Here is an 11606-nt window from a genome sequence, read left to right on the forward strand (position 1 = left end):
GGAAGTGTTAGAATGCTCAAAACCCAACAGTGGTATCAGAGCCTAGGCTTGTTTGTTGATACTTGATGCAAAATTGTGTTAAAAATCGAAATTGTTTGTTGTCTGAACAGTGGACTCGCCGAGTCCATGGGGGGACTCGACGAGTCCAAGTGAAAATTCATCCTACTCGTCGAGTAGGTTCGTGCACTCGACGAGTAGAATGAACTGACAGCAGATTTTCGACTTTTGTTGCTGGAAATGGACTAGAAACATTACCCTAAACTGTTTTGGTGTTTTAAAACTTGTTTTAGATGGTGTAATGTTTATGCTAATCCATTTACAATGGCTTATATCAAAATTCCATGATTTTATGTGCTCATATAATTCTTGAAATCTTGATGATCATGTTCATGTTCTTATGAGTTTAGAAAAATGATAGGAATTATTTGCTGAATTGTTTATCATTAATTCTTGATCATTTATGTGTTTTAATGGAGTCTATAATTTGTCCTCAAGTTATGGATATCCAAAGGTCACTTTCTTTTAAACACACATTTAAACACATAAGTTACATAAAAATGAAGAGTCTTCATTTTTATGAACCATTAACTCATAAGTTATGAAATGAAAAGTTTTGAAAAGTTTCAAAACTTGCCCTCAAGTTTTGGAATTTGTAAAGTTACATACACTTTAATATACTTTAATTCCAACCCTTAGAGTTTTAAAAGTTAAAATTCAACCCTTATACTATTTATAACATTAATGGTTAATTATTATATATATATATATATATATATATATGTATAAGATCAAGTCGTTTTACCGTTAGTAGGCCTCATTCACGAAGCCAGTCTATAAGGGGGGTATAAGGTTGTTGCCTATAAAATGGCAACTTAATGGGTGTCCATTCTCACCCCCCGCTTCCTTGATCGGTGGAGGGTCGTTAGCCGAACGGGTAGGACAATGACTTTAAATTCTCATTAAAAGTATAATGAATATTATAAAGTAACTAAACCTTTTATAAATTCCCAATCTTAGTTACTTTAGGAAAATGTGAATATGGTGCTAACCCATGAAATTCACACTTTGTACCTTACCAAGTCGTTGGTGGAGCGTGTGTGGTTAACCGGCACACTAACTTGGACTAGTAAGGATCACGAAGGGTGACTTAATGTTTATCATAGATCGGTGGAGCGTGTGTGGTTAACCGGCACATCGATTAGGTGATAATATTAAGGGTACCAAGTGAGTTTGCATGGTTATTCACACCTTGTTTTGTGATCCTCGGCATCCCAGTCACAAAACCTGAAGGGCACAATCGAGATTGAAACATGCCATTGAAAGTTCAATGAATCTCAAAAGATCTAGGAGTTTCAAATCCAATTAAAACTTAATAATTTATTTCGTTTTTCATGGTGGAAATTGGTGAATCGTCATTCACCTACCTTCAAATATTTTATAGCTTGGATTACGGCATCCCTCTTCCAAGTTATAAAATATTGTGTTGGGTCCTAGCCTTAATATTTCATATTGGGTGTTATATTAAGGACTTAAAATCAACTAACTTGAATATCTCCCATTGTAGATGTCTGGTTTAGACAACTGTGATCTTCCCAAATCTCATGGAAATCATACTTCTCTACCTCCACCTCCTCCATTTATTCTCCCTGACCCACAAGCTCGAAGACTTGAAAAATTCAAGGTCACTCAAGCCCTACTAGCAATGAAACATAAAGATGGAAGACCTGTGTGCACTCATGTCTTAGGAATGAAGTCACACTTTGACAGGTTGAGAATGTTGGGTGTCGTTGTCCCAAGGAAGTTGGCTATTGACTGGGTTCTTCAGTCACTTCCAGAGTCATATAGTGAGTTCATTCAGAACTACTATGTGATAAATCACGACATGACCCTAATAGATCTATCTGATTTGCTTGTTGCTGCTGAGTCAGAAATGATGTGGCGCAATGGTCAAGCAAATATGGGTGGAAGGTCTATTTCTCAAACTTCCATGGACATGGACAATGGTAACAATGTAAGTCCAGAAAAGCCTTTTCTTCCCAATGGAAAGGGATCGGCCTTGGTCGACCCTGTTGACCAAAAGGCAAAGGGAAAGGCTAAGTCTGTGATAATCTCGTGTACCATTCCCAAAGAGTCTATATGTTTTTATTGTCATGAGAAGGGTCATTGGAAGCGAAGCTGCCCTGAATACCTAAAAGATCTGAAAGCAAGTAGAAACAAAAGGTTTGACTCTGCTTCAGGTAAGTCCACTATCTAACTCTGTTAAGTTCCTTATTGATGATTCTTAATACAAAATGTGACTCGGTTACATTTTGGTGTCTGGCAGGATCAAGCAAAGGGAAGGACACTTAATAAAAGGACTATGCTGAATCTGATAGCGAATATGGATGGTTCGAAGATCGGATTCTTGAGCTGCTACATAAGAGTTATGATAGATTGCTAGAAGATATGTAATAACATAGTTTTCATTTAAAGTTGCATTGTAAGGAAAAAGTTTTTCCGCATTTATAAATAAATAAAATTTTATTTTATTTTATTATATCTCCTTGCAATGGCATTTTATGAAAAATTGATGTTTGTATGGTTCTAGCAATAATGGAAATGTGCATTTGATTCTTTCATTAGTGGTAGTGTCTAAATTTATCAAATAAGGAAAGATTCTCATCACCCAAGGTTTCAATTGGACTGAAACTTGGAATCATGCAGGTTGTATTGCATGATGAATGAGAATTTTCATTTTTGGAAAGTTAAGACTAATTCCCTGACCACATGTATATGTGAGACAGGTGAAAGACTAAAGGATCGGGTACACTGGGTGTGTGCAGGTCAAAGTCCACCATAAAGATCGATAAGACTATTCGTCATGATTTACTAAAGTTTAGTAAATATGGTTGTACCTACAAGTTGAAGTACAATTCTGAAACATTGGAAAAGTTTCAATGTATGGCAGGACGAATGGGAAGAATCAAATTGGGCAGAAAGATAAAAGTTTTTCAAATCTGAAAAGATGGGAGAGTACTTTAGTATCTTGTTTTATGATCATCTTAATGATTAAGAAACCATGTCACAATTCATCCTCTAAGGACATCTTAGTGAATTTTATGGCTAAGAAGAGGATTCATGAATTGTTGGAATGGTTAAAATCAAGAAGATGAATCATACTTCGTTCCAAAAACAAGTCTTAGAGTCATACTCCAAGATTGTAACTTGAGTGACACATCTTGAATAAGGTTTATAACACTTGTCAAATGTAAGAGTCAAATGTTTTCTACTCTTGCACATTTGAAATTGGCAAGTTGTGATGTTTTGGATAAAACAAACACCAATTGACACCAATTGTGTGAAGTGTTTATCTTGATAAGGATCCGCACTGACTCTTGAATATTTGTTTGGTTGTCAAGGAATGGTTCTTGACAAAGAGAAACTTATATGTCAAGAGGACAGTGGGAGTCTTAAAGGTCTTGAAAGTTTCAAGAGCTAATCAAGGATAAAACCTATAGTTTATCACTAGCACACGGCTTGAGGTTTGTAACCTATCGTGTTGACATAATTCTTGTTTCTGTGCCTATTCCGGTAAAGTTGACTATGTTTGTGAGTTCTGTGAGTTCTCAATTGTATGCATAGCAACTTGGAAGAAATGGTGGGCCCTTGGGCGACCAAGAGGCAATAAATCAAATTGAACAAGTTCAATCCATATGATTTTGAGTTTGTCACTAACCTTGTCTTGTGATTAAGGTTTTGAGAAATTCACATGGATAGGAACACATACATCATAAAATCTAAGTGTCATAAGGTTTCTTTCCGATTCATGAAAATGATAGTGAGGAAACGCTTTCACTAAGTAGATTTTAAGTAGATAACAATTGTGTTGTTTGCATTCTCAAAGTCGTTAGTGGAGCGTGTGTGGTTAACCGGCACATTAACATGGACTTGTGAGAAATGGCGAATAGGTCTAAACATTATGATTACGGCATCCCTCTTCATAATTGTTTAGACACACATGTGGGCTATCTAAAGAAAGATGTATGAGTATGAGAAGCTTAGATAAAGTTTTGTCGAAGCATCTCGTATCAGAAGTCTGAACTTTGGTGATGAAAGTCAATAAAGTATTGATTTCTAGAAGTCGATTTCTGAGTACATGTCAAAGCTAGTGGGAGCATAATTGTTGTGCTAAATAATTATTATGCTAGTGGGAGCATAATCAATTATGATGAGTATTGTTAATTATAGAAAACAAGAATTTCACCTAGAAAAAGGTTGTTTTGCTATAATTAAGGGAGAGGAGATTATACTTCATTTCAATCCTAAAAGTTTAGATTGAGATTTCAATCATCTTTAGTCAAGGATATATATATATATATGAATTTTATGTTGGAATGGTTCAGCATAAGGAAATTCTATATATATTGCGTTCTCAAATTCGATTATGATTACGACATCCCTCTTCATAGTCGATTTTTGAAAACATGGAAAATAAAAAAATATTGTAGCAAAAGACTGATCTAGTATCAGGTCTTTATGTGAGACATCGTGAATCGTGTCCCATATGCTTCGGGTATAGGATCGGTCACATGTGCTATAATATTCATCCTTTCTAAATTTTCCAAATGCTCAGAGCATTAAGAAGGGAAAAGTCTAGAATTGGATAAGACTAAAATGATTAAGCAATTGTCGAGGACAATCTAAGGTTCACCAAAGATTGGTTGCTCAGGGACAGTTGGAAGTATAGTGTTAAATTTTGGAAGGACCATATGGATATATTCTGAAAAGTGGTAGCTCTTGTTCAGATATGATAATCAAAATGTGAATATGGAAATTTTCCATATTGGGAGTTGGATATTAAGAATCTATGAGAAAGTTAGAAACTTTTATGCAAGAAGGATGTTCAAAGCAATGTACTTTGAATATGAGACTTCGTTTCCATAGAAGTGATCTCCTTTGGAATACTCTGTAATGACTGTTGACAAGTTTTGTGACTTTTGTGCATAGTCATTGCAAGAGGATCAATGCATATAAGTTTGGAATCTAACAGATTACAGTAAATGACAAGAATTTGGTATTCTTTCATTTACGGTAAGGATTTGGGACTGTGAAATGAGCATCATTGGAATCATGTTCAATTGATCTACTTCACAAAGTAAAGATCATAGACAAACATAGTGTGCATACTTGGTGTATGGCATGACTATTGTTTAGAAAACATAGTGTACATGCTTGGAGCATGGGACAACTATTGTTTTAATTCAAGTGTTAAGTTGATAAATCGAAACAGAATAATGTGGAATCAATATGGTGATGAATAAAAGGTGTTTTATTTATATTCATAAGGGCTGAGACCATATTGGATTCAATTATTCTTGTGTTTCACTTTGCATGTTTTGACTTCCATAATAACTAGGTTATTCTTTCCGAATGATTAAGTTATTCAAACCATCCACAGTCGGTCATATGTTGGAAGTAGATATGAATCAAGACTGTCATGAGTTGGTTGTAGAGGTCTAAGATGTTGGACATGGCTACAACACTCATGAGTGCTCATAAGTTATGAGTATTGGATTCAACCCACGCTCACTTGCATCACTTCATGGAATTTATCTCGAGTGATTGTGAGACGGTAATATCATATAAGTCTTCAAACCTAGAGATATGAGTTGTTACCTATGAGTTGGTTGTACATTGATTGCACGAAAACGCATCAGTAACTTGATGTTATAAAACGTGCCTTTGTGTGCAATTCAATAAGTAGTAAACAAACATATGAGTCGAAGTTTATCTGTTCCTTCTAGAAATAGAAGCGATATCTGGGCCCCTCGATGATTTTGTTTTGACCTATGTACTAGGCTAGGTCAGAACTAAATTGATGTGTTCGATTAAGTTCTTTGTCAAACAAATCGGAAATCGGGAAACAAGCTGCTGGACAATAAGTAAGACATTGTTCCATGTATTTGTCCGGCTGATATCATGAGAGCAGAGGATTATGTGATCACTTATCTAAAATGGCGCTTCATAGTTCAACAGAGTTTTCGAGAGCTACGATTGCCGGTTGGTTCCTGAAGTCATATAGGCAAATATAGTTATTAGACTTATCCAAGTGGGAGACTGTTGGATAAGGTGTCTAAGTCCATAACTTATTTGGTATATACTTGACCCGACCCGGCATGGTCCATTTGGGTTGCACTTCATCCGAACTATTTATATGGATAACATTATGAGAAGAGTATATTTGCGGCTTATTAATATATTATAAGTTATAATATATTAATATGAAATTGTATTATTTAATTAGTATTCGTCTTAAATTAATTATGAATTAATTTAGTGATCAAATGGTGACTAATTAAACATGGGCTATTATATTTATATAGTGTGGGCTAACACTCATTATGGTAATGGGCTAAGCTTATATGGGAGTCCATGGATGATCCTGATGGGTTTTGAGCATTCTAACACTTCCTAAGTGTACATGCAACCCTAATAACCTTGGATCTATGTTTGTCTAATAATCATGCAAAGTTGAATTCCAAGGTTATATTCCTATCTAGCATACATGGGGAACATTTTTAACTTGATTGAAAGATAGAATAACTTACCTTGTTGTTGATTATGATCCTTGAAACCTTGTGAGCCTAGCACCCCAAGTGTGATGCCTCAAATGCTTCACACAACACCAAATGCAAAGGAGTAAACTTTGAGAGAATCTTACACTTGCAAAATCGGCTCTAGCCCTCTTGTTTCTTAGTGTCGCCAATTTTGGTGGAGAATGGGTTTCTTATATAGTGTTGACACATCTAGGGTTACACCATGTAAACCCTAATGTGTCATGACTCTTCATTTCCATGACCCATGGGTTTGTAACTCCCATGGAGCATCCATGGAGCATCCTATGGGTGGAACCCAACTTGATAATCCATGGAGCCTCTTAGCCCACTATATAAGATATGGAAGATTTACATAATCTACCCATATATTTAATTAGTTATCTTTTGATCACTTAATTAATTCTAAATTAATTCTTGATCAAACTAATTAAATAATATTATTAATATATTAGAACTTATAATATATTAATAAACCATAAGTGTTATTTCTCTCATTTTAGTTTATCCAATTGCATGGTGCCATGCAACCCAAATGGACCATGCCGGGTCGGGTCAAGTACATACCAGAAATAGTTATGGACTTAGACACCTTATCCAACAGTCTCCCACTTGGATAAGTCTAATAACTATAACTGCAATACTTCAGGAACCGATCGGCAATCGTAGCTCTTTCAAGGTCTCTCGGAACTAAGAAGATGATGATACGCCATTTAAGATAAGTGATCATATAATCCTCTGTTCTAGATATCAGCCGGACAAATACATGGAACAGTGTCTTACTTTGTGTCCAGCAGTTTGTTTCCCGATTTCCGATTTGTTTGACATAGAACTCAATTGAACACATCAACTTAGTTCTGACCGGGCCCGGTACATAGGTCAACACAAAATCATCGAGGGGCCCAGATATCGGCTTCTAGTCCAAGAAGGAACAGATAAACTTCGACTCATATGTTTGTTCTACTACTCATTGAATTATACACAAGAGCACGTTTTATAACATCGAGTTACCAATGCGTTTTCGTACAATCAATGCATAACCAACTCATAAGTAACAAATCATATATCTAGGTTTGAAGACTTATATGATATTACCGTCTCACGACCACTCGAGATAAATTCCATGAAGTGATTCCAGTGAGCGTGGGTTGAGTCCAATGCTTAGAACTTATGAGCACTCATGAGTGTTGTAGCCATGTCCATCAACTTAGACCTCTGCAACCAATCATGACAGTCTTGATTCATACCTACTTTCGACATATGACCGACTGTGGAGATTCGAATAATATGATATACCAAACATAATTATTCTGGAAGTCAAAACATGCAAAAGAAATATAGTAAACGATCGACAAGAGATAGCAACACTTTACTCATAAATAAAACACCTTTTATTCATCATCTAATGTCAATTACACTTTACAAATTTCAAGGTTATCTAACTACTAAATCTAATATCATCCTTCAGCCCTATGCTCCGATCATGCTGGAGATGCTTAACCCGAGTCAGTCCCTTCGTGAGGGGATCTGCTGGATTCTCATCCGATGATACCCTCTTTGCCACGAGGAGTCCTTCTTCTATTCGATGTCTGATGAAATGGTATTTTCTGTCGATGTGTCTGGATCTCCCGTGATCCCTTGGTTCCTTGGCTAAGGCAACTGCACTTTCACTATCACAGAAAATTTCTATTGGCTCTTTAATAGCTGGTACAACTCCAAGGTCTCCAATGAAGTTCTTCAGCCATATCGCCTCCTTTGCTGCCTCGCTAGCTGCTATATACTCTGATTCGCAAGTTGAATCAGCCACTGTGTCTTGCTTGGAACTCTTCCAAGAAATTGCTCCTCCATTTAAGGTAAAGACCCAGCCTGACTGAGAGCGGAAATTATCCCTATCAGTCTGAAAGCTAGTATCACTATACCCTACAACTCTCAAGTCTTCACTCCCACCGAGGGTAAGGACCCAGTCCTTAGTCTTCCGTAGGTACTTGAGGATATTCTTTACCGCAGTCCAGTGTGCCTTGCCAGGGTTCCCCTGATACCTGCTAACCATGCTCAAAGAAAAGGCTACATCAGGTCGAGTACACGTCATAGCATACATGATCGATCCTACAGCCGAAGCATAAGGTATTCGACTCATTTCTGCTATCTCAGCCTCAGTACTAGGGCTTTGTGTCTTACTCAATCTGGCGTTACTCTGGATGGGTAACTCTCCTTTCTTGGAGTCCTGCATGCCGAATCTCTTCAACACCTTATCCAAGTAAGTACTCTGACTAAGTCCAATTAGTCTTTTACTCCGGTATCTCAAGATCCTTATCCCTAGAATATAGGCAGCTTCTCCTAGGTCCTTCATAGAGAAACACTTCCCAAGCCAGGACTTAACTTCCTGCAGAGTTGGGATGTCATTTACTATGAGTAGTATGTCATCCACATACAATACCAAAAAGCTAACTATACTCCCACTAGCCTTGACATATACACAAGATTCATCTTCACTCCTAGAAAAGCCAATTTCCTTGACTTTCTCATCAAAGCAAAGATTCCATCTGCGAGGTGCTTGCTTTAACCCATAAATGGATTTCTCAAGCTTACACACTCTATTAGGGTACTCTGTGTTGACAAAACCCTCTGGCTGACTCATGTAAACATCCTTAGCCAACTTTCCATTAAGGAAGCGGTTTTGACATCCATTTGCCATATTTCATAGTCATGAAATGCGGCTATGGCTAACAGAACCCTAATAGACTTAATCTTGGCCACTGGAGAAAAGGTCTCATCATAATCAACTCCCGGAGTTTGTGAGAAACCCTTTGCAACCAGTCGTGCCTTATAAGTGTGTACATTACCATCCATGTCAGTCTTCTTCTTGAAGATCCATTTGCACCCTACAGTCTTACGACCTGGTACATTCTCAACCAAGTTCCAAACTTGATTGTCATACATGGAGTGTATCTCGCTGTCCATTGCCTCTTTCCACTTGGCTGACTCAGGGCCTGCCATGGCTTCTGCGTAACTGTTAGGTTCATCCAGACTTATCAGTGTCTCATCACTGATAAGTGTATCACCTTCCGCAGTAATATGGAATCCATAGTAATGCTCAGGTGCATTCCTAACCCTTGTGGAACGCCTCAGAGGTACATACTTGTTAATTGGCTCAACAGAAGTTTCCTCCTCAAGTTGAGTGCTAGGGTTTGAAGTTCCTTCACCACTTGACTCTTGAATTTCTTCAAGGTCAACTTGCCTCCCACTGTCTCCTTGGCTTATGAACTCTCTCTCTCTCTCTTGAAAGAAAGCCCTCCTAGCTACAAAGACCGCATTCTCACTAGGTCTGTGGAAGAGGTGGCCAAAGGATTTCTGTGGGTAGTCGATGAAAATACACCTGTCACTTCGAGGTTCGAGCTTATCATGAGTCTCGCGTCTCAAGAAAGCCTCGCAACCCCAAATCTTAATGTGGTCTAGTTTGGGTACTTTACCAGTCCACATCTCATGAGGAGTTTTGGCTACTTTCTTTGTGGGAACTAGATTAAGGATATGGGCGGCAGTCTCTAAGGCATACCCCCAAAATGAGATTGGTAGCGAATCTCGACTCATCATGGAACGAACCATATCCAACAAGGTTCGATTACGCCTCTCAGCTACACCATTCAACTGCGGTGTCCTGGGAGGTGTCAATTGTGAGACAATGCCACATTCCCTAAGATAGTCGAGGAACTCTGAACTAAGATACTCACCACCTCGATCGGATCGAAGCATCTTAATGTTCCTTCCCAATTGATTCTCGACTTCCTGTTTAAACTCTTTAAACCTCTCAAAAGTCTCTGACTTATGCTTGATTAAGTAGACATATCCATATCTACTGCAATCATCAGGTAAAGTCAAATAATAACGATTAGCATCCCTTGTGGCATGTTTGAAGGGCCCACACACATCCGTGTGTATAAGATCCAACAAACCTTCACCCCTCTCACAAGAACCTGTGAAGGGTGACTTTGTCATTTTTCCAAGTAAGCATGATTCACAACTATCATCTGACTTTTGGTCAAATGACTCCAAGACTCCATCCTTTTGGAGTTGGCCTATGCGTTTCTTGCTTATATGTCCAAGACGACAATGCCATAATGATGCTTTATCCAAGTTATTATCATTAACATAATCAATACACAATACATTATTTCCTAAGTTATCAACCACATATACAGTTTCATACACACCATCACAAGGTAATTCTTTAAAATAAAGAACATTATTAAAGAAAGCATTAATCGAACCAACTTCATTATCAAATGAAAAGGTGAAACCTTGTTTATACAATGCATGAAAGGAAATAATATTTCTTGCCATTTCTGGCGAATAACAACATTTATTCAAATCTAAACTAAACCCACTACTTAGCGATAAAGTATAAACTCCAATCTTGGTGACAGGTAAAGCTTTCCTATTCCCCATGATTAAGTTTATTCTTCCATGCTCCACATTCTCACTTCTTCTTAGTCCCTGCAAATCAGAACATATATGAATACCACAACCGGTATCAAGGACCCAAGAGTTAGAATGGGGTGAGTTATTAGATAAGATAGTGTAAATACCTGCATGGTTGGGTTTAACTTTCCCATCCTTCACATCTTGCTGGTACTTTGGGCAGTTCCGCTTCCAATGTGACTTTTCATGGCAATAGAAGCATTCAGCCTCTTTAGGGTCAGAAAAAGGAGTGACAAAACCTTTCTTGGTTCCACTTGAAGAAGAGCCATCAAGGGTCCTAGCCTTGGTACCCTTCGAAGAGCTCTTCCTCTTCTTCCCTCTACCTTTCCCGATTGCCAAAACCGGGGCGGAGTTTGGAGTAGGAGTGTTAACAACCGACTTACCCTTAAGACCTGTTTCTGCGGTTTTGAGGAGTCCCTGAAGTTTGCTGAGTGTGACCTCTTCCTTATTCATGTGATATGTCATGCGGAATTGATCATAGCACGATGGTAAGGAGTGCAAAATGATATCTATTGCAAGCTCCTCAGGGAAGTTCAC

The sequence above is a fragment of the Lactuca virosa genome, chromosome 7 (genome assembly GCF_052849685.1).
Source record: "Lactuca virosa cultivar CGN04683 chromosome 7, Lactuca_virosa_CGN04683_v6, whole genome shotgun sequence".
Classification (NCBI taxonomy): Eukaryota; Viridiplantae; Streptophyta; class Magnoliopsida; order Asterales; family Asteraceae; genus Lactuca; species Lactuca virosa.